The sequence below is a fragment of the Phacochoerus africanus genome, chromosome 4 (genome assembly GCF_016906955.1).
Source record: "Phacochoerus africanus isolate WHEZ1 chromosome 4, ROS_Pafr_v1, whole genome shotgun sequence".
Lineage (NCBI taxonomy): Eukaryota > Metazoa > Chordata > Mammalia > Artiodactyla > Suidae > Phacochoerus > Phacochoerus africanus.
Window position 1 is genome coordinate 55,156,559 of NC_062547.1, and position 15,740 is coordinate 55,172,298.

Here is a 15,740-nt window from a genome sequence, read left to right on the forward strand (position 1 = left end):
CTGCAACTGCCGGTCTACTGCACAGTCACAGCAATGCCAGATCCGAACCATGTCTGTGATCTACATCGCAGCTCATGACAATGCCAGATCCTTAACCCACTGAGCAAGGCCAGGGATTTGTTAGCCGCTGCTCCATGATGGGAACTCTGAATTGCTTGATTTGGCTGGCTAGTATTTTGTTGAACATTTTTGCATTTAGGATCATCATAACACAAATGTTATTTTTGTGTGTGTTATATCTTTGTGTTTTCACTTTCTTTTGTCTCTAGGTATTGTTCTATTTCCTTATTGATTTCTTTAGCTCCCTGTAGGGTGATGTTGACCTAGGGTCTTGCATGGCTTTCTAATGGGAGGGAGTGGTGCCTGTCCAATGGTAGGTAGAGCTCAATCTTTTCCTCTGTGTAAAGGGTGTATATAGAGGGAACTGTGTGCACAGGAAAACTTTTGGCAGCCTGTCTTCTGATTAAGGGGGTGTTTCCATACTTTTGGCAGTTTGGCCTGAGATATCTTGGCACTGGAGCCTGCAGGCTTTTGGATAAGGCTAGGTCCTGTTTCCAAAATGGTGACCTCTGGGGGAGCTTATGCTGATGAATATTCCCTGGGACCTCTGTCCCAAATGTTCTGGCTCTACAGTGAGATACAGACAGCGTGCATTTCTCTAGGAGACCCTCCAAGACTCAGAAGTGGTTCTGCCATAGCTTCTTACAGAGTCATTTATTTGTCTTCAGACCCCACACATGTGAAATATTGTGTGCACCTTCCAAAAGTGGAGCCTCTTTTTTCCTCAGTCCTGCGGAGCTCCTGCACTCAAGCCCTACTGACATTTGATGCCAAATACTTTGAGGGCTCCTTCTCCAAATGTCAGACCCCCAGAATGAGGAAACTGACATGGGGTTCAGAACTCTCACTCTTGTGGGAAAACTTCTATGATATAGCTATTTTCCAGTTTGTAGGTCACCCATCTGATGGGTATGAGATTTGATTATATCAAAAGCAACCCTCCTACCATCTTATGTGGCTTCTTCTTTATATTTGGTTGTAGGATATATTTTGTGATAGTTTCCAGTCTGTTTTGTGAATTGTTATGTAACAATTAGATATGACTTTGGTGTTTTCATGAGAGGAAGTGAGGTTGAGTCCTTCTATGCTACCATCTTGTCTCCTTCTTTTGATGTTTAGCATTATTTAACAAGGAAAATTTGATGCTATAAGGGAAGAAAAAACTTTACCTTGAGTAAGAGTTGTACATAAATGGAAGAAGCTTTGTGATACATGATAAATGCTTTTTCTACTTTTCAATTTAGAGTAAGGAAATTCACTACTAGAGCATTCTTGGATTCAAGAACAATTTTCATTCAAGCTTGAGGATATCACAAAATATATTTTAACCTTTTTTCCAGTATCATGGGAGTGTATTTCAGATGGCTGATTGGTTAAGAAAGGAGGTGTAACAAATGGTTGTGAAAACTTTAGATGCCTTAAGTGGGTGGGGGGTGATAGAAATAAGATAATAAATGAGTGAAGGAATTTATTGTGGAATTCATCTAAGATCTGAAGACCAAATAATAGACATTCATGAGAAGACAAAACAAACTCTCTAAATATAAATATAATTGATGCTTTATTGAAGAACTTTGATATCAGAGGTCATAGAAACCTAAGCTAATAATTGTTTTTTTAAATAAATGTTTAGGAGCCTACAATGGTCCAGGGATTCTGCTAATTACCCAGAATTCAGTGCCTATTCTTCTTAACACAAAAATGAAGTATTAAGTTTTGAATTAGTTTGACTATAGCAAGGTAAATCATTTATGGAAAAAGCAAAACCAGAGGACAAAGTAATTCTAGATGGTGGGAAAAAGTCAACAACTTTAGATACAGATATATTTACTTTGAATTGTGAGTAATATTCATTGATTTTAGAGACAATTTACCACTAACCAGTTAGTTCATGGGAGACATCAATCCTTTCAGTCTGAACCTATGTCTACACAAAATTTTACTGACCTGTAAGTCAAACTAGTCAAAACAGTCAGAACAATTCACACAAGCTTATATCTATAAAAATTACTCATATGCTGATCTTTCAAAATGCTTAAATTTACCATGAAATAGTGTTAACATTCCAAGGAATTAAATAAAGAATTAAGGGTTTCTTTCATTTTTTCTTTTTTTGTTTTTTGTACTTTTAGGGCCATGCTTGTGGCATATGGAGGTTTCCAGGCTAGGGGTCTAATCGGAGCTGTAGCCACCGGCCTACACCAGAGCCACAGCAATGCTAGATCCAAGCTGTGTCTGTGACCTACACCACAGCTCACAGCAATGCCAGATCCTTAAACCACCAGCAAGGCTAGGGATCAAACCCACAACCTCGTGGTTCTTGAATTCATTTCTGTTGAGCCACGATGGGAACTCCCAAGGGTTTTGTTTATTTCATTATAAATAAAATAGTTGATTCAACAACAAAAACAAAATGTCCAACTGTAAAACATTCTCAATTTAAAAGTTGGTGAGAATCCTTTGGCTTTATTTCCAAAATATTGCAAAATAGCAATATGCATATTTAATGATATTGCTAAGTTTAAAGTAATTTCAGGTTTATGTAAATTTTTCTTCATTTTCACTTTACCTCTTATCAATTTACATATTTGTTTATATATTTGGTTATTTATTTATTTTAGTTTTACCTAAGAATTCATGATGGGACCTAAGAATCACACTTTCAGCAGGTACTTCATTCTTTTGGGTCTCTTCTCATCTTCCCAAACAAGTTTAATTTTCTTATCATTTATGGTCATCATTTTTATTATGACTATAACAAAAAATTAATTCATGATTCTCCTTATCCACAGGGAATCACAACTCCACACTCCAATGTATTTTCTACTCAGCTATCTTTCTTTCATGGATATCTTGCCTATCTCCAACACTGTATCCAAAGTGATCACTGACTTTCTCTCAGGCAACAGGACTATTTCATTTGCAGGTTGTGGCCTCCATATATTTCTGTCCTTCACCCTCTTGGGTTGTGAATGCCTGGCAGCAATGTCCTATGATCTTTATGTAGCCGTCTGTCACCCACTGCGATACCCCATTCTTAGGAATGACTATGTCAGTATCCTCATGGCTGGAAAGTCCTGGCATATTGGGACAGTCAGTTCCATTGTTCACACGGTTTACACACTGCATTTTTCCCTTCTGTGGCTCAAGAGCCATTGACTAATTTTTGGCAAAGTCCCAGCCATTTTTGTGTTGTCCTGTGTGGACACAACACACTATGAACGAGGAGTTTATGTAAGTGGCATCATTTTCCTGCTCGTCTCTTTGTCCCTCATCTTTTCCTCTCATGTCCAAATTTTCCTTACTGTCTTCCAAATGAAATCATCAGAAACAAGGAAAAAGGCATTTTCTACCTGTTCTTCCACACGATTGTGGTCATCATGTACTATGGGCCATTTATTTTCACATATATGATACCTAAAAAGTATCACATTCCAGGTCAATATAAGTTCCTGGCAATATTCCGTACAATCCTCACACCCTCTTTCAACCCCATTATCTACAACATTAGAAATAAAGATGTTTTAGAGGCAATGAAAAATATGATCAAAAGTAATTTTCTCCATAAAAATTCTAGGGAAAATGCTTAAAGTAGGTGGTGTTGTCTATTTCTATACTAAATATTTAGTTTATCTTTTGTCCATATCTCTAGAAAAATATTAGAGTTTTTCTCTCTCCAAGGTGGAAAGAAATAGATGTTTCCAAAAGCTTGATAATAGTAAAGTTGTCACAAATAGTTATTTTATAAATACATATATCTAAAGCTGTATCTATCAATCTGTGTTACCAATTATAATCACCAGAACCACTTATGGAAATAAAAAGATGACTAAAGGCTTCCATTATTATCCCACTAAAATTGTACAAATTTCTAAAATTTATCTTTTATAATACTATTGCATTCTATACATGAAGTCAGAGAGGGTTTATTGTATCTAAATCCTGTGATGTATCTTCAGGAAGTAGGAAAGACTGCAGCAAGCATAGACTATTTTGCAACAGCATATGTAACATAAATTATATGTAGATGTGTGAATATTTTCATGCAAACACACTGTGTAATCAAGTAGGTGCTGATTCTCTTATATTGATGTTTTGGCATTGGTGCTTACTATTTTGATTTAAAACATTCAGGACCTAAGGTAAACAATTAAATAAATAAATGATGTATGTAAGAGTTGGGTAAAAAACAAAATACTGTAAATGTAGTTTGAGGTCCAGAGAGTGGCTGAAATTTTACTATACTGTTCAGCAGAAAATCAAGAGTAAGAAATAAACAAGAGAAAGTGGTTTTGGAACTGAGTCATAAATTTGCTTTCTGAATTGAAAGTAAGATGAGGGTCTTGAAAAAGCTTTGGAGGTACTCGAGTGTATTTGTAATAAAAATCTAGAAAGCAGTTGTTTAGATTTTATATGAAAATATAAAACGGAATAGATAGGAAAGTTAACAAATGTATGCATACATATTATATATAATGTAATTTAAAGGATATACATATACATATATAAATTGAAGAACTCAGTGATAATACAGGTAACTAGCCATATTAGCTATAGCTAATTTCTGTTTGTAGATAGAAACATTGTGAAATTGAAGTTTCTTATGCTTTTAACTTTTTCACTTTATTTTTACTTCCCATGTACATTAAAAATATGCAGTAAAGGATAATATCTCAATAAACAACCTTGTAGAGGTTTATGAGAAGCAAATGGGTTTAGCATACACAAATAATTAGAAACTCTATCTTCATTCAGTTGTGGTGGATGATAAGTTAGGTGAGTGTAAATGATGGTGATGACAATGATATTGATAAAGGTGCTAAAACTTACGGCTACTCTTCAATGATATTTCATACCCAGGCATGTACTCTTTATGTTTTACCCAATGGGTAGCTTTTTATAGCCTATTTTTTAATATATATATCCATACCACATAAAATATATATAAATTACTTAAATTAAGCTTACATTTCTGGTAAGTAATTGAGCTAGAATTACATGTAGTTTTAAATTCTCTCTGCTATACTGTGTAATGAATGAAGTAGGAGAAACATTCTCATTGAAAAGTAAATTATGGAGGTCATATTTTTATAAACAGTTTCTGTCTTTGAAAATCTGTCTACCTAATTACCTATTTATGAAAGCTAATTCACCCTTGTAAAATTTCATGGAATTTTATGAATGAGACACACACAAACATATACACAAAGAAATATTGACTGTGTATTCTAAATCTCCTTATACTATAAAAAATATAGAGTTCTTAGACTTTACAGCTTCCAAAATTGAAAATACACATGGTTTGATTATGCAATTTTTTTTTGTCTTTTGCCTTTTCTGGGGCCACTCCCATGGCATATGGGGGTTCCCAGGCTAGGGGTCTAATTGGAACTGTAGCCACCGGCCTACACCAGAGCCACATCTACGCAGGATCAGAGCCACGTCTGAGACCTACACCACAGCTCATGGCAATGCTGGATCCTTAACCCACTGAGCAAGGCCAGGGATCGAACCCACAATCTCATGGTTCCTAGTAGGATTTGTTAGCCACTGCGCCACAACGGGAACCCCTTGATTATGAAATTCTATCAGTAAAATTTCCTAAGTCAATAAAATAATACAAGCTATTATGCCATCTTTGTCCTTCTTTACTAAAATTTAAAATACTTGAGGGAATGTAGAATCTCACATAGGATGCATTGTCAGGATATTTTGAGATCTATGCTTGTCTGGACTCTGCAAGACAGTCATCTAGCTATCCTGAATTTGATTCTGAAAGATTTTTTACAATCCTGTCAATTCTATGTAACTTATGGCAATGCAAAAAGTAATAATTCTTCCATGATTTCTGCCTCTGCCATTATTTGCTATACATCTTGATTAACTTACTTTATATCTCTGTGATTCAGGTTTATCTTTTTAATAATTAAATCATAGTTTTGGAGTTCCCATCTTGGCGCAGTGGTTAACGAATCCGACTAGGAACCATGAGGTTGCGGGTTCGGTCCCTGCCCTTGCTCAGTGGGTTAACAATCCCGCGTTGCCGTGAGCTGTGGTGTAGGTTGCAGACGCGGCTTGGATCCCGCGTTGCTGTGGCTCTGGTGTAGGCCGGTGGCTACAGCTCCGATTCAACCCCTAGCCTGGGAACCTCCATATGCCGCGGGAGCGGCCCAAGAAATAGCAACAACAACAACAACAAAAAGACAAAAAAAAAATCATAGTTTTGAAAACTATATGTTCTTGAAATACGTGAATAAGTACTCTTTTACAGTATATTATATTCAACTCTAAATATAAACACAGTAAAAATGACTACAATGAAACTGATGAATAACTTCAAGAGATGATAATATGTAATACATTTTGAATGTGCATAGCATATGAAAGGTTTTATTCATAATATAGAGTATGTAGATCTACAAACTTTATAGGACAGCGGATCTTATTGTTGTCCCTTCACAAGTGAATTCTTCTAGGTTGGGTCAGTTTTATATTGGGAGCTAAATATAAACTGGATTTCATTTAGAGGCTTTGATAATGGAGCCTCTATATATGTGCAAGCCATAATGTATGCGCTTGTTGCAAGATCAAAAGAAAACATTAAAGCTAGCATATAGGAATAAAAAGAAGAATATCTCAAAATGACTAAATTGTAAGCACTGAATTAACCTTATATTTTAAGAAACTTTTTACATAAAATCATGTTTATTAAGTTTTATTGGTGTATATAGTTGATTTAAAATGGTGTCCTAGTTTCAGGTATATAGCCAAGTAAAGCAGTTATCCATACATATATATCCATCCTTTTCCAGATTCTTTTCCCATTTAGGTTATCACAGAATATTGGATAGAGTTCCCTGTGCTATACAGTAAGTCCTTGTTATCTATTTTATCTATAGTACTGTATATATTTTAAATCAGAACTCCTAATTTATCCCTTCTCTTGGATTTCCCCTTTAGTAACCATGTTTCATTTTGAGATTTCTGAGTCTGTTACTAAATAAGTCATTTGTATAATTTTTTATTAGATTATAGTATATGTGGAATGATATATATGATCTTTGTCTTTGACTTCACTTAGTATGATAAACTCTAGGTCCATTTATGTTGCTGCAAATGGCATTTTTTCATTCTCAAAATGTCTACATTGTAAGCACTGAATTAACTTTATGTTTTAAGAAATTTTTCACATACATTCTTGATCTCCTGCAACCTACATTGAATTTTTATTTAAATGACTTTAAATATAATTTCCTTTTCTTAATTTTCATTTCTTTTTCTGTGCTGGTGAATTAAAAATGACCTGTATTATTTCAAATGCATTACTTTAAAATATTTAACATTTTAGGGATAAGATAGGGTAGACAAAAATGCATTTGAGTCACGGAGATGATAGATGGTAGATGGATAGATAAATAGATGATAGATAGATAGATAGATAAGTTGATAGATTGATAAAGAGATAGAAACTGAGAATCCAACAATCCAATGATATTTTTACTATTTTTATTATGTTTGATCTACAAAATTCTGTCAATGGCTGCTGTACAGCAACATGACCCAGATATAAATATATATAGATTATTTTTCCTCACATAATCCTCCATCATGTTCAATCACAAGTGATTGGATATAGTTTCTGTGCTGTACAGCAGGACTTCATTGCTTATCCACTCTAAATGCAATAACCCCAAATTCCCTGTCCGTCTCATGCCTTCCCCCTGCCACTTGGCAACCACAAGTCTGCTCAATGTCCATGAATTTCTTTCTTTTCTGTAGATAGGTTCCTTTGTGCCATATGTTAAATTCCAGATACATGATATCATATGGTACTTGTCTTTCTCTTTCTGACTTACTTTGCTTAGTGTGATAATCTCTAGTTCTGTCCAGACTGCTCCAAATGCCATTATTTTGTTCAATTTTAAGGATGAGTAGTATCACATTGTGTATATGTACCACATCTTCCTAATCCATTCATCTGTCAATGGACATTTGGCTGTGCCAGCTGCAGGGTGGGTGCATTCCAGGGGAGTGAGAGCAACAAAACAATGGGTGGCACTCCATTGCAGTGCCCTCTTCTGTGCCAACACTTGAGGTGACAGGGTACTGCAGGTGGTGCCTGTTCACAGAACCCTAGTGGTGGCAGGCCAGGCCCATCTCTGGAGTGTGAGATGGCTGAGGCCATTTTCCCCCACCACCAGTAGCCCACACAAGATGTGCCCCACCCAAGAGCCTGCATGTGTACAGAAAAAGACATTCCTATGGAAATCCCACCCCTCCTCCTATTGCCCTCCCCAACAATGGTGCCTAGCTTCTCCTGCAGGTCAAGGCCTCTTCCCGAGTTCTTTCAGCAGTGGTACTTTACTTCCCAGCCCATGGCACACTGCTCCCTAGCCCCTCAGGCTGTCTCCACACATACAGCCCTAGTCCTCTCCTTGGAACTGACTTCTGGAGCCTGAGACTGTGCCCAGCCCCTACCTGATCATCTTAGGCTGTGGTGTCTGAGGGTGGTGGTACTGATGATTTGTGCAACTCTCTCTGTGATTTGCTCTCCTCAGTCCAGCTCCTGTGCTTCTCTCTAAGGCTTTGAGGCTCCTCCATCTCTGCTGATATCCTTATCAATTTGGTGGATTTCCAGGGTGTGGGTTCCTTTCCTCTTTCACAGCTCCCTCTCAAGAGTGTTGGTCCTGTCCTGTCCTGATTCCTTTTTTTTCCCCTTCTCTTTCTCTCTCTTTTTTCCTTTTTTTCTACCCAGTTATGTGGAGCTTTTCTTGCATTTTGGGGGTTTAAGATCTTCTGCCAGTGATCAGTAGATGTTCTGTGTGAATTTTTCTACATGCAGGTTTTCTTTTTTATTATTTTGGATGTATTTGTTAGAGAAAGTGAATGCCACATCCTACTCCTCTACCATCTTGATCCCCTCAATGATATATTTTAAGGTAAAGTAACTTCAGAACTCTGTCTCAATGTAACTATCAATAAAGCATTAACTCTGATATCAAACTCAAGAGATAGCAGTCAAGATCAAATGTGATTTAATCCTTATATATACCCTGAATCATCCTAGGTGATTCATCTATGGGTATGGCCAAATAAAGCTTACACCATCGTTTTTGCCTTCCATGTAGTTCAGGGTCTGGATTAAAGATTTTTTTTTTCCTGAATAAAAAACAAAATCAGATTTTTATGCCTATTTCTTCCTCATCTATATGCATGATTAAAGTTGATCCAAAATTATGATGTTTTGAAAGCAGTTTAAATAATCAAATGATTGAAAATATTTTGTAGCTTAAAATACATTATTTATTGTTCCTCCAGTGGATAAAAACAAAATAAAAGAGAAAACCATAAGCTATTTGATTTATTTTTACTGAGGAAAAAATATCATTTTTGACCTTGAAGTACTCAAGGCTGATATTCAGCTGTTGAAATTGCCTTCCTGTCAGGTATAGGTTTTTTTCAGTAATACTGTATGACTGTATACTAGATCAGCGCAACATGAATAACCAAAAAAAAGAAAAAGTTCTACATGGACTAAAATATGATACATAGAATAAAATATCAGGTATAATATGTCATTCATTATTTCCATTGATGTTATTTTTTTCACATATAGAATGTGATAATATTAACTACATCATGAGAATTTTTTCATAGGTAGTCCTATATAAAAACACATGCAGTAGGAATAATCATACTTTCATTGGTAATTTCAAATATTAATTTATTTACTTGTAAATATTTAAATTACCAATATAAATTTTGTATGATGGCACAGTTTAATATGCTATATCATTTTGAATCAAAATGACAGTTTTAAAAAAATAATCCCTCTACTGTTTTTTCTTTGCAAGTTTGCTTAAGCCGCATTTTATTGGAAGATTAATTCCTTTGTGCATGTTCAGATTCCTGCTATAGGTTTTATACAATATATTTGGCATTACAAATATGAAATAATTTGTTATATTTAAGTTATATTTTTTACTTCTCTATTGTAGTAAATATACATAGTGTAAAATTTACCATGTCACCCATTTTTAAGTGTACATGCCAATGTGCTTAAGTACTTTGTCATTAATGTGCAATGATTCTCCACATCACTCAAGAACTCATTGTTCCTAGTTGGATTCATTAACCACTGAGCCACAATGGGAACTTCCTCTCCAATTGTTTTATAAGATGTTTGACTATTTTTAGTACTTTAAGATTCAGAAGAATTTTATGATATATTTTTTTATTTCTGGCTAATATTCTTTGAGATTATGACAGACATTCCATCTGTTGTTTGCTTACATAATGACATCTTAACAATATTCATTTTTCCAAGCCAGGAGCACAAAATGCTTTTCCATTTTTTGTCTTTTCAATTTCTTTCAGCAATGTTTTTTCATTTTCAGAGAAGTTATTTGCTGCCTTTTTTGTCCATGCCTGTGGCATATGGACATTCCCAGGCTAAAGATCAATACCAAGCCACAGCTTCAACCTAAGCCACAGCTGCTGCAATGCCAGGTCCTTAATCCACTGCACTGGGCAGGGATCCAAGCCATTCTGTCACAGCAGAGACAGCACCAGATTCTTAACCTGGCGTGACACAGCAGGAGTTCCTATTTGCCTTATTTTTATTTTTATTTTTTTGTCTTTTTGTTGTTGTTGTTATCATTGTTGTTGTTGTTGTTGTTGCTATTTCTTGGGCCGCTCCCGCGGCATATGGAGGTTCCCAGGCTAGGGGTTGAATCAGAGCTGTAGCCACCAGCCTACGCCAGAGCCACAGCAACACGGAATCCGAGCCGCGTCTGCAACCTACACCACAGGTCACGGCAACGCCGGATCGTTAACCCACTGAGCAAGGGCAGGGACCGAACCCGCAACCTCATGGTTCCTAGTCGGATTCGTTAACCACTGTGCCACGACGGGAACTCCCTATTTGCCTTATTTTTAAGTCTATCCCCAGAGATTGTGTACTTTTTCATTAAAAGGTAAATATAAATATTTTCATAAATTCTTAGTATTGTTTGTTATTCTTTTATAGAAATACAATAGATTTCATATCCTGCAAATTTGCCAAATATATTTATTAGTTCCTAAGAATTTTTGGTGATTTAATTTGTGAACTAAGATAGTTTTACTTTTAGTACTATGTTAATTGAAGTGACCTATAGACTTCCTTGCCCATCAGGGAAAATCAGTCTTTAAGTATTGAGTAGGATGTTAAATGTGAGCTCACTTTTTAACTGTGACATCAGTTTTATGGAACTTTAATACTGTATTCAGTAAAGCAAGACCATGATCTCAGCAGCCCATAGGACAAAACGTTGGTCTGATACTCCACTCTATGATCCACAGGCAAATATTTTATATTATTTTAACACTTTTTTGCCCTATATTCATATATTCTTCACAAATATCCTGACCTTCTCATGCTTAATTAGTAAATATCAAGTAACATCTCTTGGCTCTTACTCTGGCCAAGGTGGATGGAGAACTTCCCCCTCCACACAAAATACCTCCAACCCTTTTTCTCTTTTTCCATCTTATCAACATAGTTACATTCCACTTTGACTCTGTGATGGAATATTTATCCATCTTTTTGTATGCATTACTGAAAGAAAATTTATCCATCCTCTTGTATATATTGCCAAAAAAACAATTATCCATCCTCTTGTATACATTGCTAAAATACAAAAAGATTAATTATTATAAAAGCTAATGATATTTTACTTAGTATTTCTAACTAAATAGTTCTCCATATTATTGGTATTTTCACATCCAAGAAACTTTAAGACCATATATTTTTAGGCAATAGTGGGAATTTTCAGAAAACATTTCAATTAGACATTTAGAATTTTTAAAAAAAATACCCATTTTAATATATTTCTCATTTATTTGTTTTCTTTTCATGCTTCTTAATATAGTGGCTCATGATATTCTGAAAAATTTTACTGTGATAGTTTAATTTCATTATTATTTTACTATATGCATATATAGGAATAACCATAAGAATATATTGGGCCCCTTCTATTCTCTAATTGTCTTTTAACATGGCAATTTTATTGTGTTCTTGACCCTTTTCTTTTTTATTTTTATTAATCTTATAATCTTTTTCACTTTGTTTTTGAAGCTCCCACTTAATCTTTTTTTTTTTTTTCCCACTGTACAACAAGGGGATCAAGTTATCCTTACATATATACATTACAATTACATTTTTTTCTCCACCCTTTGTTCTGTTGCAATATGAGTATCTAGACAAAGTTCTCAATGCTATTCAGCAGGATCTCCTTGTAAATCTATTCTAAGTTGTGTCTGATAAGCCCAAACTCCCGATCCCTCCCCCTCCCTCCCCCTCCCATCAGGCAGCCACAAGACTTTCTCCAAGTCCATGATTTTCTTTTCTGAGGAGATGTTCATTTGTGCTGGATATTAGATTCCAGTTATAAGTGATATCATATGGTATTTATCTTTGTCTTTCTGGCTCATTTCACTCAGAATGAGATTCTCTAGTTCCATCCATGTTGCTGCAAATGGCATTATGTCATTCTTTTTTATGGCTGAGTAGTATTCCATTATATATATATATATATATATATGTGTATATATGTATATATATGTATATATATATATATATATATATATATATACACACACATATACCACTTATTCAGAAGAAGTAATATATATACACATATACCACTTCTTCCGAATATACATATATATATATATACATATATATATACACATATATATATCCAAATATACATATATATATACACACTGTATATATATATATGTGTGTGTATATATATATATGTGTGTATATATATATATATATATATACACATATACCACTTCTTCCGAATCCAGTCCTCTGTTGATGGACATTTGGGTTGTTTCCATGTCCTGGCTATTGTGAATGGTGCTGCAATGAACATGAGGGTGCATGTGTCTCTTTTAAGTAGAGTTTTGTCTGGATAGATGCCCAAGAGTGGGATTGTGGGGTCATATGGAAGTTCTATGTATAGATTTCTAAGGTATCTCCAAACTGTTCTCCATAGTGGCTGTATGAGTTTACATTCCCACCAACAGTGTAGGAGGGTTCCCTTTTCTCCACAGCCCCTCCAGCACTTGTTATTTGTGGATTTATTAATGATGGCCATTCTGACTGGTGTGAGGTGGTATCTCATGGTAGTTTTGATTTGCATTTCTCTTATAATCAGCGATGTTGAGCATTTTTTCATGCCACTTAATCTTTTTTTTGGGGGGGGGGCAAGAGATTTTCTTACTTAGCCCTCTGTTTAGCACATCTAATGATGCTTATGCTATGGACTGATAATATCTCAAATTTCTTTGAAAATAAAAATATTATTTCTTAAGTGGTTATTTGTATAATTTGGGCCACACCCACAGCATGCAGAAATTCTTGGGCCAAGGATAGAATTTGCAGCACAGCTGTAATCAGAGCCACAGCAGTGACAATGTCGTATCCTAATCTGCTGAGCTGTGAGGGAACTCCAGGTCCTATTTTTAAAAATGCAATCATGTTCATATGTTTTGAGCCATTTTACCTCATGGCATAGTTACTTATCTTGTATGTGTGAATATGAATTTGTATATCTGTCTGTGTATATGAGTACATATGTGCATCTTTCTCTTTCATAGGCCAGATTTTTTATTTTATTTTTACCTTTTTATGTAAAACACTTTTATTTCATTGACATATAACTGATTTCTAATGTTGCAATTATTTCTCATGTACAACAAATTGATTTAACAATACATATGCAAACATACATTCTTTTTCAGATATTTTCCCATACAGATTATACAGAATATTGGGTAGAGTTTCTTGTGCTATGTAGCAGTTACAATCATTCCAATACTACAGTGTGTATATGCCCACTCCAAACTCCCAGTCCATTCCTCCTACCTCCACATGGCCCCTCTGGTAACCATACATTTATTTTCACAGTCTATGAGTCTGTTTATATAAATAGGTTCATCTCTATCCTGTTTAAGATTCCACATATAAGTAATATCATATGATGTTTTTCCCTAACTTCATTTATTATTATAAACTCCAAGTCCATTCATATTGCTTCTTTTTTTTTGTATATATGTACCATATAATCTTTATCCATTCCTTTGACAATGGAAATTTAAGCTGTTTCCATGTCTTGACTATTGCAAATAATGCTGCAATGAACATCAAGGTGCATGTATATTTTCATTTTTTGGTTTTCTCTTGATAGATGCCCAGGAGTAGGATTGCTGGATCATAAGGTACTTTTACATTTAGTTTTATAAGGTACCTCTATATGGTTTTCCATAATGATTATACAAATATACATTCCCATCAACAGTGAGGGAGGGTTCCCTTTTCTCCACACCCTCTTCAGGATTTATTATGTGTAGACTTGTTAATGATGGCTATTCTAAGCAAAGTGAGGAGGTAACTTTTATTTTAGTTTTGATTATGTTTCTCTAGTAATTAGTGATATTGAGCATTTTTTCCTAAGCCTGTTGGACATCCAATTGTCTTCTTTAGAGAAATGTCTATTTTGATTTTCTGCCCATTTCTCAATTGGGTGTTTTGTTGTGGTTGTTATTGTTGTTGTTGTTTCTTTTCTGTTGAGTTGTATGGTTTGTTTGTATATTTTGAAGTTTGAGCCTTTGTTGGTGTGTGGCATCTTTGCAACTGTTTTGTCCCATTCTGTAGGTTTTCTTTTTTGTTTGTTTGTTTCCTTTGCAGTACAAAAGCTTATAAGTTTGGTTAGGTCCCATTGGTTTATTTTTGCTTTTATTTCTGTCACTTTGGGAAACTGACCCAAGAAAACATTTGTACAGTTGATGTCAGAAAATGTTTTGCTTATGTTCTCTTCTAGGAGTTTGCTGGTGTCTTGTTTTACATTTAAGTCTTTAAGTCATTTTTAGTTTTTTAGTTTTGGATTGCTTTTTCTAGTTCTGTGAAAAATGTCATGGGTAATTTTATAGGGATTGCATTGAATCTGTGGATTCTTTTACATTGAGCTGTATTCATTATTTGTACAATTTGAAGATTAATCCCTTGTCACTTCATTTGCAAACATTTTCTCCTGTTCTACAGATTATGTATTTAAAATTTCATTTTATTTATGGTTTCCATTGCTGTGCAAAAATTCTAAGTTTAATTAGGTGCCATTAAATTTTTTTTATTTTTAAAACTCTAGGAGATGGATTCAAAAATTTATTGTTTCATTTTGTGTCAGAGAGTTTTCTGCCTATGTTTTCTTCTAAGTGTTTTATATTATCTGGTATTATACATAGGTCTTTAATCTAATTTGTGTTTATTTTTGTATATACAGAACTATGTTGAATAAAAGATTTGAAGGTGGACATCCTTGTCTTTTTTTTGATGTTAGAGGAAATTCTTTTAGCTTTTCACCACTGACAATTATATTAGCTGTAGGCTTGTCATATATGGCCTTACTTTTGTTCTGGTGGGTTCCCTTTATACTCTTTTTGGAGGTTTTTTTTTTTTTATTTTCAGAAATAGGTGTTAGAATTTGTCAAAAGCTTCCAGACTTGGAGTTCCCATCATGGCTCAGTGGAAATGAATCTGACTAGCATCTGTGAGGACACATGTGTGATCCCTGGCCTTGCTCAGCTGGTTAAGGATCTACCTTGCCATGAGCTGTGGTGTAGGTCAC

At 34.8% G+C, this 15,740-nt stretch overlaps 1 pseudogene; it reads left to right on the forward strand.

Moving 5' to 3' along the window:
- Window positions 1-2,700: 2,700 nt before the first annotated feature.
- LOC125124551 (olfactory receptor 2AJ1-like) lies at window positions 2,701-3,650 on the forward strand (annotated as a pseudogene).
- The last annotated feature ends 12,090 nt before the right edge of the window (window positions 3,651-15,740 follow it).